We start from the raw sequence: 22864 nt of genomic DNA, 5'->3' as shown, positions 1-22864 counted from the left end.
ATTTCACACATCACTAATTTACATAAAAGTATTATTAAACATTACTCCAAGACAAACTGCAGTAAACGAGATCACATATCAACATAAAACTGCTGACATCGACACTTGTCCATACCCTGCATGACAAATGTCATCAACTGAATGGCCCTTCTAGGAACGGGCTTGGCTGCTACTGCAGCAGGAAATCAGGGATATTGTTATTGAGTGGTCACACAAGCATAAAACTATCAACTAAAGACACAAACAACCCGAGGTTAGCCACCCCAGGTGACAAGTTCACAGTTCGCACACCCTGACCACCTTTGTCAGAAGAAGAGGTCACACTAATAAAACTGGTTTCTTGGTCATGTTCAGCTGATTATCAAAGTCCAATGACCCCAACACTCTATCCAGCACAAGCCAAGTTTCTTCCTTTCCACCTAATCAAGTTTGCCCCGTGAAAAACAATGAAATCAATTGAAAATCATGTCAAAAGTCTAGTTTCAACAATACAATTGACATACAATTAGGCCAAAAAGTTCTCAATAGTTAATCATGTTAACAGATACTTCCAGGGAAACCTAATTCAGTAAAAATAATGAGGACAAAGAAATATCCAGAGTGAGTGAGTGATTTGGGTTAATAACAATATCAATAGTATTTCAGTCATGCTTAGGTCATTATTAGCTGAGTGAACGAGAAATATTAGTGTTACTTGATTGAAACCATTCTGTTAAAGGTACGGGAACAGACGGCAGGATATTCCTTAACAGACCTTTGAGTAATACACACCCAGTAACATCTAATATACAGAAATGTAAGTGAGTGAATACGGTTTAATGCCACTTTGAACAGTATATATATATATTGCTGTTTGTCATCTTGATGTGGGAGGAAAGCCGGAAGTCACTTGACCACAAGGATGGTGCGATAAACCTCGAGACATAATCTGAGCTAATCCGGCATTCTGGTTTCTGGCATGCCTAAGGGACACAACTCTGCACACCCATTTCTGGCGCCTCAGACAAATGGATCACCGTGTCGCCGCAAGATCGTAGTGCAAATACTGATTCCGTTACGTAAGAGATCACCTACATGGAGATAATGGAGCAAACCGACAAGACTTAACTGCCATTGGTCACTTCATGCATATATACAGCCTCTGATGTGGGAGGCAAGCATCACTAAGCTCCTGGGAACAGGAGGGGTGTACGTTTGGGATCACATGTTAACACATACCACTCAACATTTACAAAAGACCAACCTTTTGACTATTTTGGTCTTACCAATTGTTGAGTAGTACACAACTATGATGAATGCATTGTGAGTTATTTTCGTTGGGTAGTCGACCTACTTTTGTTGAAAATATCCACAAGTGTTTGTTGCATGTTAACATTTAGCACATGAGGTCACCCATGAATCAGACTGAAGCAAAAGTGTTTATGTATAAAAATGGAAAAGAGGTGCACACCCTGCCCCAAACACCCCTCTCTGGGTGTGTGGGCGAGAGAGCTATGACTTGACTAATGTGACCTGTTACTGAACCATCGCCCTGGCTAGTGTGTATGGCTATAGATTTCTAGAACATAATATTTGTTAATAGCACACTCCAACGTATAACTTCATATCTATACAGTAAGAATCCTTGAAGCATAGTCAACTCAAAAAGTGACGAGGTCTGGCTGAAAAGCGTCTTTCACAGGCAAGGTCTTGTTGAACAAGCTCTGTCCTGACCTCAGTGACAAAGGGCCCTCTTTATCATGATCACAGAGACTCAATGTTATTGAAAGGGACAAGGAAAGAATTATGCCTTTGATCTGATCCTATCTGAGCTTCAAATGCCATGGAGTTATGAGGTTTATACCACAGTCAGTGTCTATTGTCACATATACACCAGTCGTAACACATGGACAAGCCTGGTGGAATATACGATTACAATAGTGTGAAATGTCAACTATGTTGTTAGATCAGCATCACTTTGGGACCATGCTGTATTGGTCGAAATTGTGCACTTATTTTAAAAGCTCAAGCAATGCGACACTTATGTGTTAGATAAAATATTGATTCTGTTGCTTGACATTCAGAAAAAGGAACTACTGCATCAAATCTGTGTAGTCATCATCCAATCATATAGTGTATAGTGTCTTAAATAATAAAATTTCTTAAATAAAACCAATCACTTTCTCATAATACATGTATGTTTAAGAAAATGAAAAAAAACATGAAATGTGTTCTAACATATTGGATCAATATTCATCAGATCGTGTAATAAAATATTTATGGTTCAGGCCGACAAAAACACAAAGGTTCAAATAACATGAAAATTGGGTTTGGTTGGTAGACAAGTTTTATTAACCTGTATTTTGGAAAGGCAACAGATTTTATAAGATCATCAACGAATATTGTCGCGGTTTTCAACTATTAGTTATTTGAGAAATCAATTAACATGTAGAGGCTTTTTAGGGCCTGTAAGCAATTTAATAATCTGAATGTATAGCAACTCTCTCTCTGTGTGTGTGTGTGTGTGTGTGTGTGTGTGTGTGTGTGTGTTTTATCATGTTTATCTACGCTTTTAACACATCTAGTTATATCATGGCGTGTCAGCATAATATCGGAAGTGATGCAGGTCTCAGACATAAATCACTTCGGTGAAATCCACGAGCACGGGTATGATGCTGACAAACCTAGAAACATAATTGGGGCAAACCGGGATTCGAACCAACAATCATAGGTTTCTGGCGTGACCAAGGGATGCAACTCTCCACAGCGAATTGCAGCGCCTTAGACGACTGGGCCACCCGTGCCCCCAGGAACTAATTGAGCGTCTCACACCCTGACAGTATCGATGGGCACTGGTTCAACACTACAAGATACTGTTGTCCTGAAGACTGGGTGTTGTTGAGGGGAGCGTCTCACACCCTGACAGTATCGATGGGCACTGGTTCAACACTACAAGATACTGTTGTCCTGAAGACTGGGTGACGTTGAGGGGAGCGTCTCACACCCTGACAGTATCGAAGGGCACTGATTGGACACTACAAGATACTGTTGTCCTGAAGACTGTGTGTTGTTCAGGGGAGCGTCTCACACCCTGACAGTATCGATGGGCACTGATTGGACACTACAAGATACTGTTGTCCTGAAGACTGGGTGATGTTGAGGGGAGCGTCTCACACCCTGACAGTATCGAAGGGCACTGATTGGACACTACAAGATACTGTTGTCCTGAAGACTGGGTGACGTTGAGGGGAGCGTCTCACACCTGACAGTATCGAAGGGCACTGATTGGACACTACAAGATACTGTTGTCCTGAAGACTGGGTGTTGTTGAGGGGAGCGTCTCACACCCTGGCAGTATCGATGGGCACTGATTGGACACTACAAGATACTGTTGTCCTGAAGACTGGGTGTTGTTGAGGGGAGCGTCTCACACCCTGGCAGTATCGATGGGCACTGATTGGACACTACAAGATACTGTTGTCTTGAAGACTGGGTGATGTTGAGGGGAGCGTCTCACACCCCAGCTGAAAGGGTCTGGGCAACATCTGGTGTTCATTGCCGCCTCTCAGCATGTCTAAATAGATAGCCATACCTTCTCCCTCCAGCTGGGAACAAACCAATTTGAAAGGCTGACTGGCTCAAAACCATCAGCTTGGTAATAAATCTGGATGATAAGCAAGAAACATCCCTTTGGAGGGGGTTGATGGGCCAGCTATATGAACTCTGCCCTGATTTACTGACTATGTAGACACTCCAGTCAAAATGACGGCTCTCCGTTTTTAAAGAGTTATCTGTCACGATAAAGTGACTAATATAGGTTGGCCAATGACTAAAAACCTTTTAGCAGTATTTCTGTTAGATCATGGTGTTAGTCTCAAGTGGAAGAAGATCTGTAAGTAATGCAAGCTTTAACATTTTCCACTTTGGTGAAACCCATGTAAGTATGACAAGTATCGTGGTCTATGTGGATCTGAACCAAGCACCAGTGGTTCATGGCAGCTTACAGTGGGGGACAACTCTGTGCAAACCCTAAGAACACACAGCACTCGTATCATCGCTCACAAAACAGTGAAAAATATTTCCATTCCAGAATAGGGTAATATTTTATTCATTTCTAATAAGTAGAACAAGAATGGATCAATTTACATTATGAAATATTTCAATGCATTCATACAGTATCATGCATATCCTGTGAACATCAACAAATACATGCCATGCATAGAACATGCAGAATTAGTTTCATTTCCAGACAAACTGCTGACAATATTACTCCCTATAAAAACATTTATCCAGCATATCACATCGCGATACCAGGCTGTAGCAGTAATTAACACACCGGCATGTCTAGCTCGGAGCATGAAAGCACTCGCTGACTTGTCAACACTTACATCAGCCTCGGGAACACAAGGCAACATCTTCAACTGCGGTCTTGTGTCATCACGCAGCAGGGTTGACAACAATGGAGGATTACAGTAAGTCAGGTCATTGAGGGGTACACAGAATCTTGAAATATCGGCCTGTTATTTATCAGTAGATAATTGACTATTTTGTTATAGGTCATGTCATCGAGAGGTGCAGAAAATGTTTAATATAGTCTTGTTATTACCAGTAGAATATTGACAATATTGATGATGGGTCGGGCAATTGAGAGGTAGAGAATCTTTAAATACTGTCTTGTTATTATCAGTATACACATAGACTGACATGTCAAAGAAATATTTTATATAAAACAATAAATGCTCTGGATTATACCGGCAGGTTGGGGCAGAGGGGGGCATACAGGATCTCCAACTGGCATTGTGTTCCATTATATCACTGAAGAATCTTTACAGCAGGTGAGAGGTCAAGGAGAGGTCAGGGGTCAAGCAGTGGTAAAACACAAGGTCTAATTACTGCTTCCTGATGAACTTCCCTGTATTATTACATGCTTGAGGTGGCTTGACAAGGACATGTCTGTCACCCACTTCCTGTGTGGTCTGTCACATACTGAGTCTCTTGTCAGTGAGTTGGCTCTAATGACACTTTGAACACCAATAGACAATATACAATGTATTACACCACTGCAAAAACACTTTTACATGACTTTATACACTATTCAAGCAATATAACAGAAGGGGACACAAATTGTATTGATGTGGGGAATCAAACCCAGGCTGTCAGCATTATTGGCAAATGCTTCCGCCACTAGGCCACTCTACAGCTCACTCAGAAGGAAAGCTCTGAGAAACATAGGTCATGCAAGTTTGTGGAACCTTAAGTGTGAGAATGGTGGTGACAAACCGTGACTCAGAAATCTGAACTCATGACAAGATGATCCGTGCTCAACTGACAATACTTGGCTCACAAATTCAGATGTGTAGTACAGATTTTTGATAGCAACTTAAAAATGTAATGAAAGTAAAAAAACATATTGTACAACAAAATTTAGAGTCCCAGAAATCCCATTAACATGCTGTCTTAGTAAAAGCTACCTTGGTTAAATATAAGCCTTGAAATGATCCTTGAACATATGAACCGTACGTCATAATTAAAGATCAATTCCTCAGAACAGAAATCACTTAATGTTACTTTCTACACACCCCTATTAATCTGATTAGTGTTGTAGAAGGCTCTGGTAGTCCACTAGCAAATTGTAGCTTGATTTCCCTTAGGGCTATCAACTGATGGCAGCTACCAATGTTGTACAATGGGTCTGGTAAGGCAAGATTTCAGAATAGGCAGTCTTACACTCAGTTGACGACATTTCATTCAATATTTACCCTGATTTTTTTCCACAAATAATGTGTTATTGATTAGCTAAATTTAGGACTCCACAAATATGTCTGCCATACTGCAGTGGTTCGGGGAAGGTGGTTTTGCTAAACATGTGTATGATGTAAGATAGAGCTCATCTAGAATCTGTATATCTATACCATCAATGTGATAAGAAAATATGGCAAGCAGGGCCACATGAATGGAGAGCCATGAATGCCCTTCTTATCCACAACTACACAACACTGGTAATATTAATATATCCCTTGGCAGGTTACACTGAAAAGTGCATTCGGTTATCATATGGCTAAATGAGTATAAATATATATTTCAAACCGACGAGGAAGGGTGTTTATAAGAAATTGTGAAAAGTAGGGGGTTCAAATGGAACTTAGAAAGAGGTGAGTTTTTGCAGCATCTTGAGCGAAGTGAATGTAACACTGCTTGTCCACATCATATCATCACTTGCTGTTTAGAAAACCATATACCCTGGTACTCAACAGCTTCCAGTAACTCCTTAACCTGTCTCACATGTTTGTGAATGGGTAACAGAAACACTGTCCACACATTTCAAAAATAGAAACAAGAAGGCCTGATGAAACGTCACACATCAATGCCAAAGACACTTGTAATTGTTTCATCCTAACCAATAAGACACAATGTGTCAGCTAATGATTAGCCATTACAAACATCTCAGTAATTATTAAACAGTAACTAATCCTACATACAACCTGTCACTACATGAATGAACCAGCTATTTATACCGCGATGAGCCTGCCACAACCTCTGCCACATATCCCAGCAGTGAAGTGTCATGGTTCATATGTAACACATCACCATATTGGCACAATGCACGTGCAGCAATTCATATTCACACATACATAACATACTTGACTCGGATATCATAACATCGACTCCTACAAGAGTTGCCCTAACTCAAGATGTCTGGACAATGTACAGGGCAGAGCCACTTCCTGGATGGGTTGGACTGTAGGACTAGTTGGCACAGTCTTGTGCTGTTAATGTCAGCGAGGACAATGACATGGGATGAGGATTGATGGGGATTTATTGGAGAGCATCATACAGAGCATCACACATAAGACTCATCCTTGATGAGCAAAACTCGCATTTAGCAGTACAGGAGTGGAAGACGATTCAGGTCATGTCTTGTAAATTATTTACAAGTTGTTACATGAGTGCAAATCACATCATTCATAGACTATTTGGTGGAAGAAATGCTGTTTCAGCAAGCTAGTATAAAGTATAATATTATAGCGCCAGTCTACGGGTAAATTAAGGGTTAGTCAGATCACATTTATGTGTATGACTTCATACAATATGGATATTGCTGCAATCCATATGAGCAGACTGGCAGTGTAATAATATACTATCATATTGGAATATCAATGCCAGCCTATCAAACTGGTTACCACTACAGGATTTTGAGGTATCACAAGAGAAAGGTTGAAACTACTGACGGTGACAAGACACATCTTAGCATATTCTCTTCAACAAAGGACAGAGGTGGTTCATTTATGCATATTCCATGTATTCCGCTTGATAGTTTGCACAAATTTTTGTACTTTCCCAAATGAGGGTGTTTATGCAATAGAAATTTTTATCTTTATCTTGTTCTATAATTCATGTTTTTCTATTTAACAAGCCCTATCAAACAAGCCATATTTGCAATAATGTTTCCTCAGTGGGAAGAAAGTGGCAATAATTTTTTGAAAATATTCTAGCACATGGAGATTAAATGAACATGTCCAAAACCATATTATGATAATAGTTTCCAAAATATATTGATATGATTCACAAACTAAATGTCTCAATACAGAGTAATGCTGCCGATGCTTATCTCCAGAACAGTTATGATATTGGCAATACGTCAGTCATTCCACATCAGATATGTAGGGTATAAAACAGCAACTCCGACAGGATATGACATCAATACATTCTCCAGAATTACATACCTAACTATTGCAGAGGTTGATTACGTATGTTAACGGTAGAACAATCTTGTTCCCAGCAAATGCCCATCATAATAATCAAGCTACCGGCATTCAAGGAAGGTACATATCATATTTTCATCTACATGATGTAGGGAATATAAAACCTTTATGTCTGGAGGAGTATTCAAGTCTTATTCCCATTGGTGAGAAATGTTTAGTTAACCCATGATATGAACTGATATATCACTGTTAGATAGAGTGTTGATGTTAACTCCTACAGTAGATGGTATACATGTGGAGGGTCTGTATATGCTTTGCAAAATGTGCAAGTCTGACTGTTTCCCACTGTATGTACCTTCACTAGGACTTCAGATAAAAGCATCAAAATTAATAATTGTTTCTGGCTGCCTGAAGAAGTCATCATTCGCTTCCTCACTTAGCAATATTCAAGTGATCTGATGGTGGCCTGTAAATAATCAACTCTGGACCAGACAGACCAGTGATTGATATTATGAGCAAGATCCATGTTGCTGGTTCACTCTATAAACAAGTGACTGAGGCAGACCAACTGATCTCTGAGCCTGTACACAAGGAGGCTGCATAAACCTGGTGATACTCTTGTTTACGGAACATATGAAACATGTTACCAGGCACACACATGTTTGTTTGCTCCTTCTGTGATGGGTTGTTTGTTTCTTGTCTGTTGTGCGTAGGGGGGACATTCTACATACACTTCTAAGGAGGCTGAAGCCAGACTATGGACTTTCATCAATACCAGTGGTTTGTTAGCTGTACACTATGCAGTAGACAGCACTCATGATGAGCAAAGGTGAACACCTACTGTGAGAGACTGTCATGTTCTAGATAATCACGTTATCTTGTACATGTTGTACTAGGGTGAACCTTCTCACCTGGCCGAGTAACCCCACATTTCCTCATCACATTAACACACATTGTTACTGTGACTGGCTGATAGGAAATAACTCGCCAATCTACCAGCTCACGTACAGAATCCACAGATATCATCTTAGCAAGAGCATGAATGCTGCATGTATATAACAGAGATTGATGCTGTTTGTTCCACATATGGTAAATAAGGCAACTGAATCTAAAAACAAAATTTTATCTTTATCGTAAAACATCCCACCAGCCATAAAATTCCAGTATCTAATTGTATCCTGAACACACAAAAGTTCGTGATATGAATATTTTGGGGGATTTTCTTTCTTTCATTCAGTATATAATCGTCACATCCAAAAATAATCCTGAGCGTAGGGTATTTGTATTATGCACATGAAGCAAGAAACACAATTTTTAATGTTTAGCATAAAGTCTGTTCTCAATCCCGTTTGTTCACACTGACCTAAATGGAAATAAACTGATTGACAGACCACTGTCATACATAAACACGATAAATAGTTTTGTAATATGTTCAACTCTTATATTCATCTCAGATTGTTTTAGTTTATTATATAGGACTTACATCAAAATCATCCATTGATCATAAGGCATTTTCTTTCTTTTCAATTTTGCATAGGAATCAGGTGCCTAATGAGAACATAATAAGTTCACTTTCAGTCAATAGTGTTGGAAATAGCTAGAAGCTCGTTACCCAATCAGACCCAAGGCTTAGATTTAGGCTGAGAAGCAATCATTCAAGTGTCCTTTCCTGTCTATTATATTTCTAACTTTCCACATAATCTATAGCAATGCCAAATACCCATATAGAAGATGTATGTGAACTATTTGGAATTTAGATTTCAGTCCCTACTACCACCAATGCCTGAAGCTCCTTGTGACTGCTGCTAAGGCTAGTGACAGGGTAAGATTCAACTAACATCCTATGGTCCATCAAACCAGCCACATATGTGGGGACACCTAGAGGGGGCCTCAAACTTTATGTTCATCAGGAGAAGCCAATGCATTAACATGTTTAACCAGGGGAATGAGAACGTCAGTCCTATTATATTTTCTCTCAATTCATACTACAGTTCTGATGAATGTTAACATTACATCAGTGAGTGAGTGAGTGAGTGAGTGAGTGAGTGAGTGAGCGAGCGAGCGAGCAATATCATGGGGGGACACAAACAATGTTGTAAAGGCCCCACTGCCCCATGACATAATCACAACATTTAATGGTATCACAACAGTCTATTAGCAGTCTGGCAAGGGTCCTGGAACACCAGCTTGTCTTACACACATGCACCAACACACCCGGCCATGACGGCCCCTGGTACAACTACAGTACATCATGGACTAGAAGAATTACACCAACGCTATCACGGTGAAACCCATAGGATTATCCAGCATGTCAGACGATCGTTTAGAAACACTGAATGGCCTCATCTAAACATGACACTCTCCCAATCACTGTTTCTCTGTGCATGACCAGACACTGTGACTGTTGATGATGCCCCAGTGTTCAAATCTATGGGAATCCAAAATAATCTCCATTTAGTTTAACTTTCCCTTTTACAAAGAGTCCTCCACAACAGAGTCAGTGAAGTGTGTAACCTTGTATAAAGTCATCTTAGGACCTGCTTCAAAGTTTCCACAGACGAATGTCAAGATTTCTTTCACTGTTACAGCATTGTCCTAATCAAATGTGGCTGAGTGTTTGTCAATCACCATTGAAGCATAGAGCCTGGTTCAGGGAGACAGGCATTATACTATAGATCCACAGCAAACAGACTTCTAATGTCAGATTTTCGGTTTATCAAATGTCAGATTTCTGTCTGAGCTCTTCACATTCATGGTATTTTCAATGTACATGCACTTGTTCATCAGCACTGAAGGACATCAAGATGAGGGCTATATTGATCAGCAAACACAGGGTAATATCATCGACCTACAAATCATTACACCATCATTACAAAACATCATGCCCATCTTGATATAGGTAAAACACAGTCAACAGAATCCAAAATAAAATGTTGAGAGATGATTTGAGAGAATAATATCATTTACAATTGAGATGTTTCTATGCAATTCTAGAGTGCAAGTTATTCAATATCATTACGTTACAGCTCATATAGGCCACCAACAAAGCACTCAAGGCTGGACCACGCAAACTAGGGCTGGGACGGGTAACTCGGGTCGGGTGGGTCCTGAGTAGGACCAGGGTACCCACAGCACTACCCGGACCCATGGTTAGTCATGTGATATATTGTTTAATGACAAAAATTATCTAAAACTGGCTATGGTTACACTATAAGTCACTAATGTTCCCATTTCTTTCTGACAATTCACCCATTCCTTCTGACTTGTATATGTTTGAATAAAGATAAAACTTCATGCAGTAAACTTCAGTGTATGCATGACCGGATTGTTTTACACGTATATCTAAATACATTTTGCCAGGGCTACAGTCAAACTTTTCCAAATCAGACAGTTTGTACCTATCTCTTGATATCTACAGTAGGTACCCGGGTAGGGTCGGGTAATAGGGTGGTTGGTACCCAAGTAGTAAATTTGGACTCGTCCTAGCCCTAACACAAACCATCTACAGTATGAGCATTGGACACCAGCCACATGTAAATGAAAACTCAGCATCTTCAGTAACCATGTCCATTCATTTTCATCGTGAGTGAGTGAGTGAGTGAGTGAGTGAGTGAGTGAGTGAGTGAGTGAGTGCTGCTTTATGCCCACCAACACTTCCGCTCATCAGCATTTCAAACACTGCATAACCCCCAAAATATTTTTGACACAAGTATTTCTCTAACTGATCAACTACTTATCTACAGCCTCATCTTTTGAGCAAGATGTACATACATGTAGTTTACAATAAAAATGTTTGATACTCTGCGATGCATGGAAGTTGGCTCTGGTAATGGCCTCCTGGTACATGCAGTGTGTACCACTGGCAGCTGGGTAGGTAGGTAGGTGCCATCTGTTATCACTGTGCCTATCAGTGAAGTAACCTCTCAGGTCTTCTTCATCGACTCCCCAGCCTGTGTGCCTGGCTGCATGAGTCATACCCAACTACTACTACATAGCTCTACATCCACAGAAAAACAGTTTCTGGAAATAGATGGGAGACACATGCACCACACTATGAATATGTCTCATAGGTTCTCATGTTGTGGCCAGGCTATATGTTTATGAACATCAAATTGTAGTTTTTGTTAAGATTAAGCAAATGTCAGGTTACTTTTCTTTGGCGAAGAATTTAAGGCCAAACAAATGTATGATATAATATCAAGCTATTTTTTTTCAATCCCTGCAAAAACATATTGCAATGTTGCTTTTACAACAAAATATTTGCAAAAACGGTAATATTACGAACTCCTAAACTTGCCTTAAACGATACTAGTGAAGGCCTCAATTCTTAATGATAATAATAAAAATGTAACTATTTGTAAGGTAGTAAATGAAGTAATAGCTTGAAATATCTAAAACCTGATTTGAACTTTAGTTTGAAGCTTTTAACTAATTTAATGAGAGCTATTTTCTGTGTCAGCAATGAGAAAGCCACACCAACATTAAGGCTCTTAAGAACCGTGCAGACTGGCAAAGGACTGATATGCATCTAAGATTAGCTGCATCTACTGAACCAAAAACCATCTTCATTATTCATAGTGCCATCAAAATTTGATAAGAATCAATAAGGGGACAAAAATGCAGTTCTTCCAAGATGTTCTTGAGGCAGCTGCAAGATGTGTGCCTGACACAGATCTAGCACAATGTCGCTGTGCAGGCTGGTACGATATTGTGGTTATGTATAGTTGTGTGTGGTGTACTGCTGTAATGCCACAGGTGTGGATACAGAGTATGCAAGATAACCAGGGTGTGTGATGTGCACAAAGCATGCAGCATACATGAGAGTATGCAGTATGATGAGAGTGTATATGATGTGAGGATTGTATGTGATATGAAAGGGGTGTGAAGTATGATCACAGAGTATGCAATATCACCAGGGTGTGTGATGTGCACAAAGCATGCAGTATGCATGAGAGTATGCAGTATACATGAGAGTATGTAGTATGATGAGAGTGTATATGATGTGAGGATTGTATGTGATATGGAATGGGTATGAAGTATGATCACAGAGTATGCAATATTTGAAATATTTCACTCTGCATATTGAAAAGGACACATGTTATACTGATTGCAAATATTTGAGATCCTCAAAAAACAAAAACACATAATGTCCTGAAATTTAATTCAATGTTCAGTCACAGAACATATATAACAAATGGAGACGACTTGGAAGGGGTGTTCTAAATGCAATAACAGATACCAGAAATAGCCATACTCAAGCAGGACAATGTGGACAGTAACAGCAGCATACTGTCTACACTTGACCTTTCACCTCCTACCCCTGGCCATGCCTCAGCTTTCAGGGGTAACAAAGAGCTGACCCTACCTCCTGCCTCCACTACCAGAGTCAAGTCAAATAATACCTCACTAGGTCTGGGATTGGCCACAGACAGGAGACAGGTGAACACGCTTTGCCACCGGACAGCTGGTGTGGGTGGAAACGTGTCTCAACCTGTTCCTAGGGGGAGCTATTCAAAATTGTTAATGGGGTACATCCTCTGGCAGGATGGGTGGGAAAGAAGGGTGGCGTGCTGGAGATTATACACAGGACTGGCCACTTCAGATAAAACAGCAAGTCTACAACATGACAATGCCCAACACTGTGTTGACATATATGGATCAGGATTTAATACTGACACTCAGGATTACGCCCCCCACCAACCAACCAACCCACCAACCCACCACCAAAAAAAATGAAGAAACATGGTTTTTTTAAATGACTGGCTGGATGTAAAAAAAAAAGAATAATTGGGAAAATATTCATAAGTGATATGAAAAACACATCCGGTGAATGGCATATATGTTTATAAAATTACGTTAAAAAATTGGTCATTCTTAAGAGGAGTGATTTAGAGAAAATGAGTTTTTCGACATAGTTGGATTATATTTTCAACATATAGTTTCAAAATGGATAAATTATATACAAAGAATTATAGATTAACAAATTAATATATAATTACTGATATCAATCTTACTGCTCTCATTTTAATGATTTCATTTTGATATTCAAATAACAAACATCAGTGTTTAATGTGTGGTACGAATATATTCAGTGAAGCCCTCAAACGAACATATGCCATACACATGGCACAAAGTTGAAGAACAAGCACGCCATACATATTACTGTCAAAGAAACTCTCTTTATGACTACCACATTGGCTGTGGAACAAGCCAGTAAATTCTATCTCAAGGCATAGCCAATAAATCTGGGAGGTTTGGTCATAAAACACTTAATGTTATATAGTAACTCGGAGATACTAAATGTCAACTCAGCGAAATAACTGAGGTTATGGGTGTTATCAAGTCAACACTGGTACTATGGACAGGCGATTCAGTCCCCCTCAGCCATTCAACTCCAGGGGTCCCAGGGGTCCCAGTGTACCAGTGTACCCCCTCCCCCATGCTTGTCACAGACTAAAATAGGGAAGAGGCAGTCACATGGCTGTTGATTCTGTCTCCGGCTACCCAGCTGTATCAATCAATGATCATGCACTGGGGGGGTGGGGCAGGGGGTGTGGGCATATGAACATCAGTTTGGTTCACATCAAGACAGGGATAGTGAACACCCATTTGGTTCACATCAAGACAGGGATAGTGAACACCAATTTGGTTCACATCAAGACAGGGATAGTGAATATCCATTTGGTACACATCAAGACAGGGATAGTGAACACCCATTTGGTTCACATCAAGACAGGGATAGTGAACACCCATTTGGTTCACATCAAGACAGGGATATTGAACATCCCTTTTGGTTCACATCAAGACAGGGATAGTGAACATCCCTTTTGGTTCACATTAAGACAGGGATAGTGAACATCCCTTTTGTTGAAAGCCCTGCAACTGCATGTCACACTATCAACCATTGGTCTGCATGGATACAGGTGATCATGTAACTATTATAATGATGCAGATTGTGAAACAAAACCAGCCACGAGTCCCACATTCATACACTGTTAACCCCATGTACACTGGATGTCACTTGTCACTTGCTGTATAAATATAAACCTGGGCTTCATCAATCCAGTGGAGACAAGAATCAAGGCCTACACAAGTTTTACCTGCTAGCTGACAGCAGCACCATGAAATCTGGTTCCCAAAGGGTTGTAATCAATGCATCTGTTCAACTGAATCATCAGATTTAGACACAGACTAATTCTGGGGGTCACATGTAGTTCATTATACCCCAACTGACTCTAGAAAATTGGCACTAGCTCCATGATCAGCGAGGCGACATCGTCACAGCAACCTTTTCTTACAGAAATAATACAAGCCATACAATGACCAGCTGATGGAATTCGTTATCAAGTTACACAAATTATCCCGAAGATCATTGTGTTATATGTTTCTTAAAAACGAAATTGGTCACTTATCAACTGTTTTCAATGACTTTATATGCAAAGACAACAGAACCCGAGACAGCGAGGAAGTCTACATTGTTTCAGGAAACTAGGAGCACAGATAGACAGCTGCCTGAGGAGGGGATGTCAGCCAGATGGATAATGCCTGATCTGAGAGACTGGCAACAGTCTAGATGGTCCTTGCAGGCTGATTTCATTATTGACCAGGGTTCCACCTCAGTGTTGTCAGCTGTGACCTTGTAATGAACTCATAGCCCAGTGGCCACAGATCATCACTAGTTCACTGATCGGACACACATGCTAAATACATGTTCGGGGCTGGTTAAGCTGAATGAATGCAGCTCAATAAGGATGAATACTTTCATGACAGTTGTGTTCAAATCAGTCTCACAAATGTTTACACTGGATACATTGTTGGGGCTAGTATGTCAGGCTGAGGGGCCCTGAAGAATGTATGGATCTAGGGAAATCATAATGGATAGTTATGGGTAAATTCCCATGATCCTTTGTGAGATAAAGGAAAGGAAATGCTATGTCTAGGTTGAGAAAGATGATAGCCAAGTGCCTTAAACCCACAGTGCCTCTCTCTGGGAATTGCTTCAAAGGTTAGGCACATTATGTTGAGTGCTCAGAAAATGCTGGATTTAATATCTGTCAATTATATGTTTGTCAAGATGGCAAGGTTAGAGAGATATCATACAAAAGATGTCTGAATCCACCTTTGGGCACAACAGTGGGAGACTTACTCCTGTAATTATTGTGTTTTGAATTTCCAGAAATGTTGGAAAACATACACAGAAACAAAAACACATTAAGCCAAAAATATTTCACACAGTGTCATATTGGTAGTCATTTCAATTCATAGAATAATGAATTGGAGAGACTGCTCTGTAATCCTGGTTACATTGACTGACCCACCGGTCAACTCCTCTAATTCTTTCAGAAGATAAACATCAAGTGTTTTCAGATGTGTGGGAGTTATTGAGTATTTGAAGCCAGAAAGCAATATGGAACCAGCAGCATCAGTAATATTCCGTAATACTCTCTCCCTATGTGAACACTCATGATAGTAAGACATATGATGTCATGCTGGAATAACATAATGTCATGATGTGATCTATGCTTCCATGACAAATAACCCTGTTCTGTTTAGCAGAATCTGGACAAGAGCAACTAAACTGAAGTAGTTTTGATAAATATTTATCAAACCTAAAATATCAATTTTGTTGAATACAATGACTGTTTTGAAATTTGGAATTGAAAAGAATTGCACTCAGAAAAGTATTCACATGCAGTCAAAAGGCCAACATATTGCAGGGATCCATTCCTGTTTAATGTTGTTTTCAACCAATCCGATTGCAACACACTCCCATCCATTTGGCAATCATGTATAGACATAGTGTCATCTTCCAATAGAAGGTATGAGATATTTAGAATGATGATCTACAATGGACAAAACATCAGTCTCTATACTTCATGATTTACATCCCTGAACATTAACCTCATCACCCTGTATTCAAAGCAGTAATTAGAAAGCATCACCCATCCAAGTCTAAAACGGTTTGTTGTCATGCTAATTTCATTGCACTTTGGACCAGATGACCCGCAGTGGCTTACAGGTATCAGAAAACACTAACTCACATTTAAATACACCATAATCATGCACTGACCTAGCAAGCTGGATATACAATACTGTTAGCACCCACATTACCAGGAACAATGAACTGAGTACAACATTGTATACATGTCTGTTCAGGGCTGTACATGTTCTCTCATGAGGTGGTCTTCAAACAATATCACTAATCACACAGCTGGTGGAAGGTGGGAATATTTATACAGGGCAGACACCAAGTACATGGATCTAGGTCAGGGAGGACAATGCTGATGGATGGATGGGGCAAAATAGGGCATCATTCAGAAACATTTTGTAAATAGGTCACAGGACGTTTCAATTTATTTTTAGCACTGTTAACCTAGGGTAAGACCTAATGGAGAAAACATATGGGGAAATATTGATGCAGTGCTTTGAGATTGGTGTGATTAAATGAGTAGGTGGGAGAAGAGACTCGAGACTCCAGAAGAAATGACGAAATTAATGTGGTGGGTTTTGAGGGCTGAGGATAGCTGTAGAAGCCTGACTGAGACAGAGACATAATCATGATAATGGAGGACTGAGACAAGATTCACGTAAGACGATTGAGTAAGACATATCGAGAGGATGTCTAGTCAGAGGCTCAGAGGGAAGGTACAGGTAGAAGCAAGGAACGGGATGGGTAGAAGCGAGGGAAGGTACAGGTAGAAGCAAGGGAAGGTACAGGTAGAGGCTAGGGAAGGGACGGGTAGAAGTGAGGGAAGGGACAGGTAGAAGCTAGGGAAGGGATGGGTAGAAGAGAGGGAAGGGACGGGTAGAAGTGAGGGAAGGGAAGGGATGGGTAGAAGTGAGGGAAGGGATGGGTAGAAGCTAGGGAAGGGATGGGTAGAAGAGAGGGAAGGGATGGGTAGAAGTGAGGGAAGGGATGGGTAGAAGCAAGGGAAGGGATGGGTAGAAGAGAGGGAAGGGATGGGTAGAAGTGAGGGAAGGGATGGGTAGAAGTGAGGGAAGGGATGGGTAGAAGTGAGGGAAGGGATGGGTAGAAGCGAGGGAAGGGATGGGTAGAAGAGAGGGAAGGGACGGGTAGAAGTGAGGGAAGGGATGGGTAGAAGCGAGGGAAGGGATGGGTAGAAGCAAGGGGAGGGATGGGTAGAAGTGAGGGAAGGGATGGGTAGAAGCGAGGGAAGGGACAGGTAGAAGCGAGGGAAGGGGTGGGTAGAAGCGAGGGAAGGGATGGGTAGAAGCAAGGGAAGGGACAGGTAGAAGCGAGGGAAGGGGTGGGTAGAAGTGAGGGAAGGGATGGGTAGAAGCGAGGGAAGGGACAGGTAGAAGCGAGGGAAGGGGTGGGTAGAAGCGAGGGAAGGGGTGGGTAGAAGCGAGGGAAGGGACAGGTAGAAGCGAGGGAAGGGATGGGTAGAAGCGAGGGAAGGGACAGGTAGAAACGAGGGAAGGGATGGGTAGAAGCGAGGGAAGGGATGGGTAGAAGCAAGGGAAGGGATGGGTAGAAGCAAGGGAAGGGGTGGGTAGAAGTGAGGGAAGGGACGGGTAGAAGCGAGGGAAGGGGTGGGTAGAAGTGAGGGAAGGGATGGGTAGAAGTGAGGGTTTCAATAAGCTTTATCTCTGATGTGACTGCCATGATGTGGCAAGGTTCAGCTGCACTGTTTACGTGCCACCAAGTTTGCCCCAGTCTACAGACTTCATTGATTCCCCATACATGCCTGAGGGTTGCTTCATTGTGCAACCTTACATGTCAACAGCAGCTACTACAGCATGAATCAATTCACTCACACACGCAAGCTGTGGAGAATTATGTCATCCTTTGCTGGTACAATTTACCATGTTTACTGGAGTACGTCTCATAGAAATAACTGACTTTACAATTCAGGCCTTAAAGTGACATGTCACACCCAAATTTGGTGCAAATTGCATGAAGAAGTGGACTAACATTCAAAGACAGTTTAATCAAATACAAATACTGCTTTTAGCTGATTGTGAAAACTGAATACAACCTGCTATGTTAAAAATCCATTTGAATGTCAGGCCTTGTGTTCAACATCAGACTGGAAAACACTTGCATGATATGTCCTAATAATTGTTAATCAAGATATCCATGGATTTATCAAGGACTCTAAATAAGTGCCCCTAGCAGCCAGATTGGGAAACATCACCATTGTGTTCAAACTTTGGGCGTTTTTAAAGTTCTTATTTTTCTAAATTCCGAGATATTTTACATTTGAAGTTTAATATTGAATTCAATGCAATAATGTTAAACTAACCATGAACGCCTCTTCCTCAATATTGGTCCCGTTATCAGTGACTACAGGTCACTTCTACAAAGCCATAACAACACAAATTGGGAAATGTTTAATTCCAATTTGGAAAACTAGCTGCTGAGGTAGGGCCTAAAATCAGCCGCTGATACAGCTCAAGATAAATCCCTGTTCATTAAGACATATCAACCAAATCATCTAACATCATTTAGATGGCTATACATGAAAGCCAGTTAATTAATTCAGAGTACTTAACACTAACAGATCTAGACTTCACAATCATATTCCTAAACAATCTTAACAATGATTCTTCTATATTCCTGTTATTACTAAATCTTTCATGTACACCTCTAAGAAGACAAGTGTTTTTTCTCATTGCGGTGTGACTCTACATCACAGACAATTAGCGTCGTAAAGGTCACCAATGTACCAGAATAGTGCAGAGGAAATTACTTCATCCTTGGCCTGTAATGTGTGCAATTTCATCCTCTGCATTTGTCACTTTCAATTATTCCCACATAACACGCGTCATGTTGTTTTGAAGAGCCACTCATATCACACACTCAGGCCAGTGTAGAACACATACATAAGTCTCACAACTACCATGAACTACAGCACATAACACGCGTCATGTTGTCTTGAAGAGCCACTCATATCACACACTCAGGCCAGTGTAGAACACATACATAAGTCTCACAACTACCATGAACTACAGCACATAACACGCGTCATGTTGTCTTGAAGAGCCACTCATATCACACACTCAGGCCAGTGTAGAACACATACATAAGTCTCACAACTACCATGAACTACAGCACATAACACGCGTCATGTTGTCTTGAAGAGCCACTCATATCACACACTCAGGCCAGTGTAGAACACATACATAAGTCTCACAACTACCATGAACTACAGCACATAACACGCGTCATGTTGTCTTGAAGAGCCACTCATATCACACACTCAGGCCAGTGTAGAACACATACATAAGTCTCACAACTACCATGAACTACAGCACATAACACGCGTCATGTTGTCTTGAAGAGCCACTCATATCACACACTCAGGCCAGTGTAGAACACATACATAAGTCTCACAACTACCATGAACTACAGCACATAACACGCGTCATGTTGTCTTGAAGAGCCACTCATATCACACACTCAGGCCAGTGTAGAACACATACATAAGTCTCACAACTACCATGAACTACAGCACATAACACGCGTCATGTTGTCTTGAAGAGCCACTCATATCACACACTCAGGCCAGTGTAGAACACATACATAAGTCTCACAACTACCATGAACTACAGCACATAACACGCGTCATGTTGTCTTGAAGAGCCACTCATATCACACACTCAGGCCAGTGTAGAACACATACATAAGTCTCACAACTACCATGAACTACAGCACATAACACGCGTCATGTTGTCTTGAAGAGCCACTCATATCACACACTCAGGCCAGTGTAGAACACATACATAAGTCTCACAACTACCATGAACTACAGCACATAACACGCGTCATGTTGTCTTGAAGAGCCACTCATATCACACACTCAGGCCAGTGTAGAACACATACATAAGTCTCACAACTACCATGAACTACAGCACATAACACGCGTCATGTTGTCTTGAAGAGCCACTCATATCACACACTCAGGCCAGTGTAGAACACATACATAAGTCTCACAACTACCATGAACTACAGCACATAACACGCGTCATGTTGTCTTGAAGAGCCACTCATATCACACACTCAGGCCAGTGTAGAACACATACATAAGTCTCACAACTACCATGAACTACAGCACATAACACGCGTCATGTTGTCTTGAAGAGCCACTCATATCACACACTCAGGCCAGTGTAGAACACATACATAAGTCTCGCAACTACCATGAACTACAGCACATAACACGCGTCATGTTGTCTTGAAGAGCCACTCATATCACACACTCAGGCCAGTGTAGAACACATACATAAGTCTCGCAACTACCATGAACTACAGCACATAACACGCGTCATGTTGTCTTGAAGAGCCACTCATATCACACACTCAGGCCAGTGTAGAACACATACATAAGTCTCGCAACTACCATGAACTACAGCACATAACACGCGTCATGTTGTCTTGAAGAGCCACTCATATCACACACTCAGGCCAGTGTAGAACACATACATAAGTCTCACAACTACCATGAACTACAGCACATAACACGCGTCATGTTGTCTTGAAGAGCCACTCATATCACACACTCAGGCCAGTGTAGAACACATACATAAGTCTCACAACTACCATGAACTACAGCACATAACACGCGTCATGTTGTCTTGAAGAGCCACTCATATCACACACTCAGGCCAGTGTAGAACACATACATAAGTCTCACAACTACCATGAACTACAGCACATAACACGCGTCATGTTGTCTTGAAGAGCCACTCATATCACACACTCAGGCCAGTGTAGAACACATACATAAGTCTCACAACTACCATGAACTACAGCACATAACACGCGTCATGTTGTCTTGAAGAGCCACTCATATCACACACTCAGGCCAGTGTAGAACACATACATAAGTCTCGCAACTACCATGAACTACAGCACATAACACGCGTCATGTTGTCTTGAAGAGCCACTCATATCACACACTCAGGCCAGTGTAGAACACATACATAAGTCTCACAACTACCATGAACTACAGCACATAACACGCGTCATGTTGTCTTGAAGAGCCACTCATATCACACACTCAGGCCAGTGTAGAACACATACATAAGTCTCACAACTACCATGAACTACAGGTTACTTCTCAAATGGAATTGTGGGCAAATTGAAATGTTTTAGTTCTAGTTATATGGCATAAAGGACATTATTATTTTTAAATAAATAACTTAAATAAAACTGCAAGACTTTTGGACGACGTAAATTTTCAACATGTTGAATAAAAATTTCAAATAAGCTTACAAGTTGAGTTGATTGTTTCATCTTTTATCAAAACATATCCAAAATACTTTTTTACCCCAAAAATACCTTATTGCATCATAATAATTACTGTGTATGACAAACAACTGAACATGCTGAAAGGAATCTCAAAATGTTTAATAATTTGGGCCCTTGTATTTAATCCTTCTACTGCTCTTTGTGTCATCTTCTCTGACCTCTAAACAATATATACCTCATTACTCCTGTTTGCTGCAAACATACAAGTATTCAGAGACTGATATCGATATGGATCAAGTTTAGAACCAAGCCTTATCTACAGAGGGTATTGTGTTTCATATACTAATATTACTCATGTCTACTCTTCTATGTTCATTTGTTCAACCAACAGCTGCTCTGAAGCCATCTCCTTATATTTCTGATACATCAATTTATCTTCAAACATACAATATCAATCATTCGTGTTCAGCAAAACGTATTTGGAAACATACTGACAAATAATGAAAGGTAACTTTACATATTTTTATTCAGTGTGTCTACTATTGTGACATATACCTTGGACCGACCATGTCATTTTGAACGAGATGATAAAAAGAGCAATCCAAACAAAGTACAACAAGCAGTGATATCACTAGTACATGATCTGTCTTCTCCAACACAACTGGAACCACCCCCCATCCTAAAACACAGGGTACCATTGACTACAGCCAAAAGTACATTTTTTACAGTCTTACAAATGTGTTTGTATATAGAGGACTCACTTGTAAGGGGGCACAATTCTTAAAAAATCTATGCCAGAGAAAAGATTCATTTTGATTGGTCAGTTATTTTAAGCTCATGCAAATGAAACTGTTAGGTATGTGATGCGATACATGGAGATGACGACACTTCTTAAAAACAAAGCTATTGAAGCAAATGGGTCCAGGGTATTTATGGAGATATCATACCCTTGATAATCAAAGGACAC

General features: G+C 40.6%; 1 protein-coding gene across 2 annotated transcripts in view; it reads right to left on the bottom strand.

Moving 5' to 3' along the window:
* Window positions 1-22864, bottom strand: part of LOC139456452 (serine/threonine-protein kinase NLK-like) — a 57968-nt gene that overhangs the window by 27939 nt on the left and 7165 nt on the right. The gene's annotated exons all lie outside the window — the stretch shown is intronic.

This window comes from Haliotis cracherodii, unplaced genomic scaffold, assembly GCF_022045235.1.
Source record: "Haliotis cracherodii isolate W230 unplaced genomic scaffold, xgHalCrac1.p SCAF_11, whole genome shotgun sequence".
In the NCBI taxonomy this organism is placed as follows: domain Eukaryota; kingdom Metazoa; phylum Mollusca; class Gastropoda; order Lepetellida; family Haliotidae; genus Haliotis; species Haliotis cracherodii.
The sequence above is the reverse complement of the archived record's forward strand: the minus strand, read 5'-3'. Positions and strand labels throughout refer to the sequence as shown.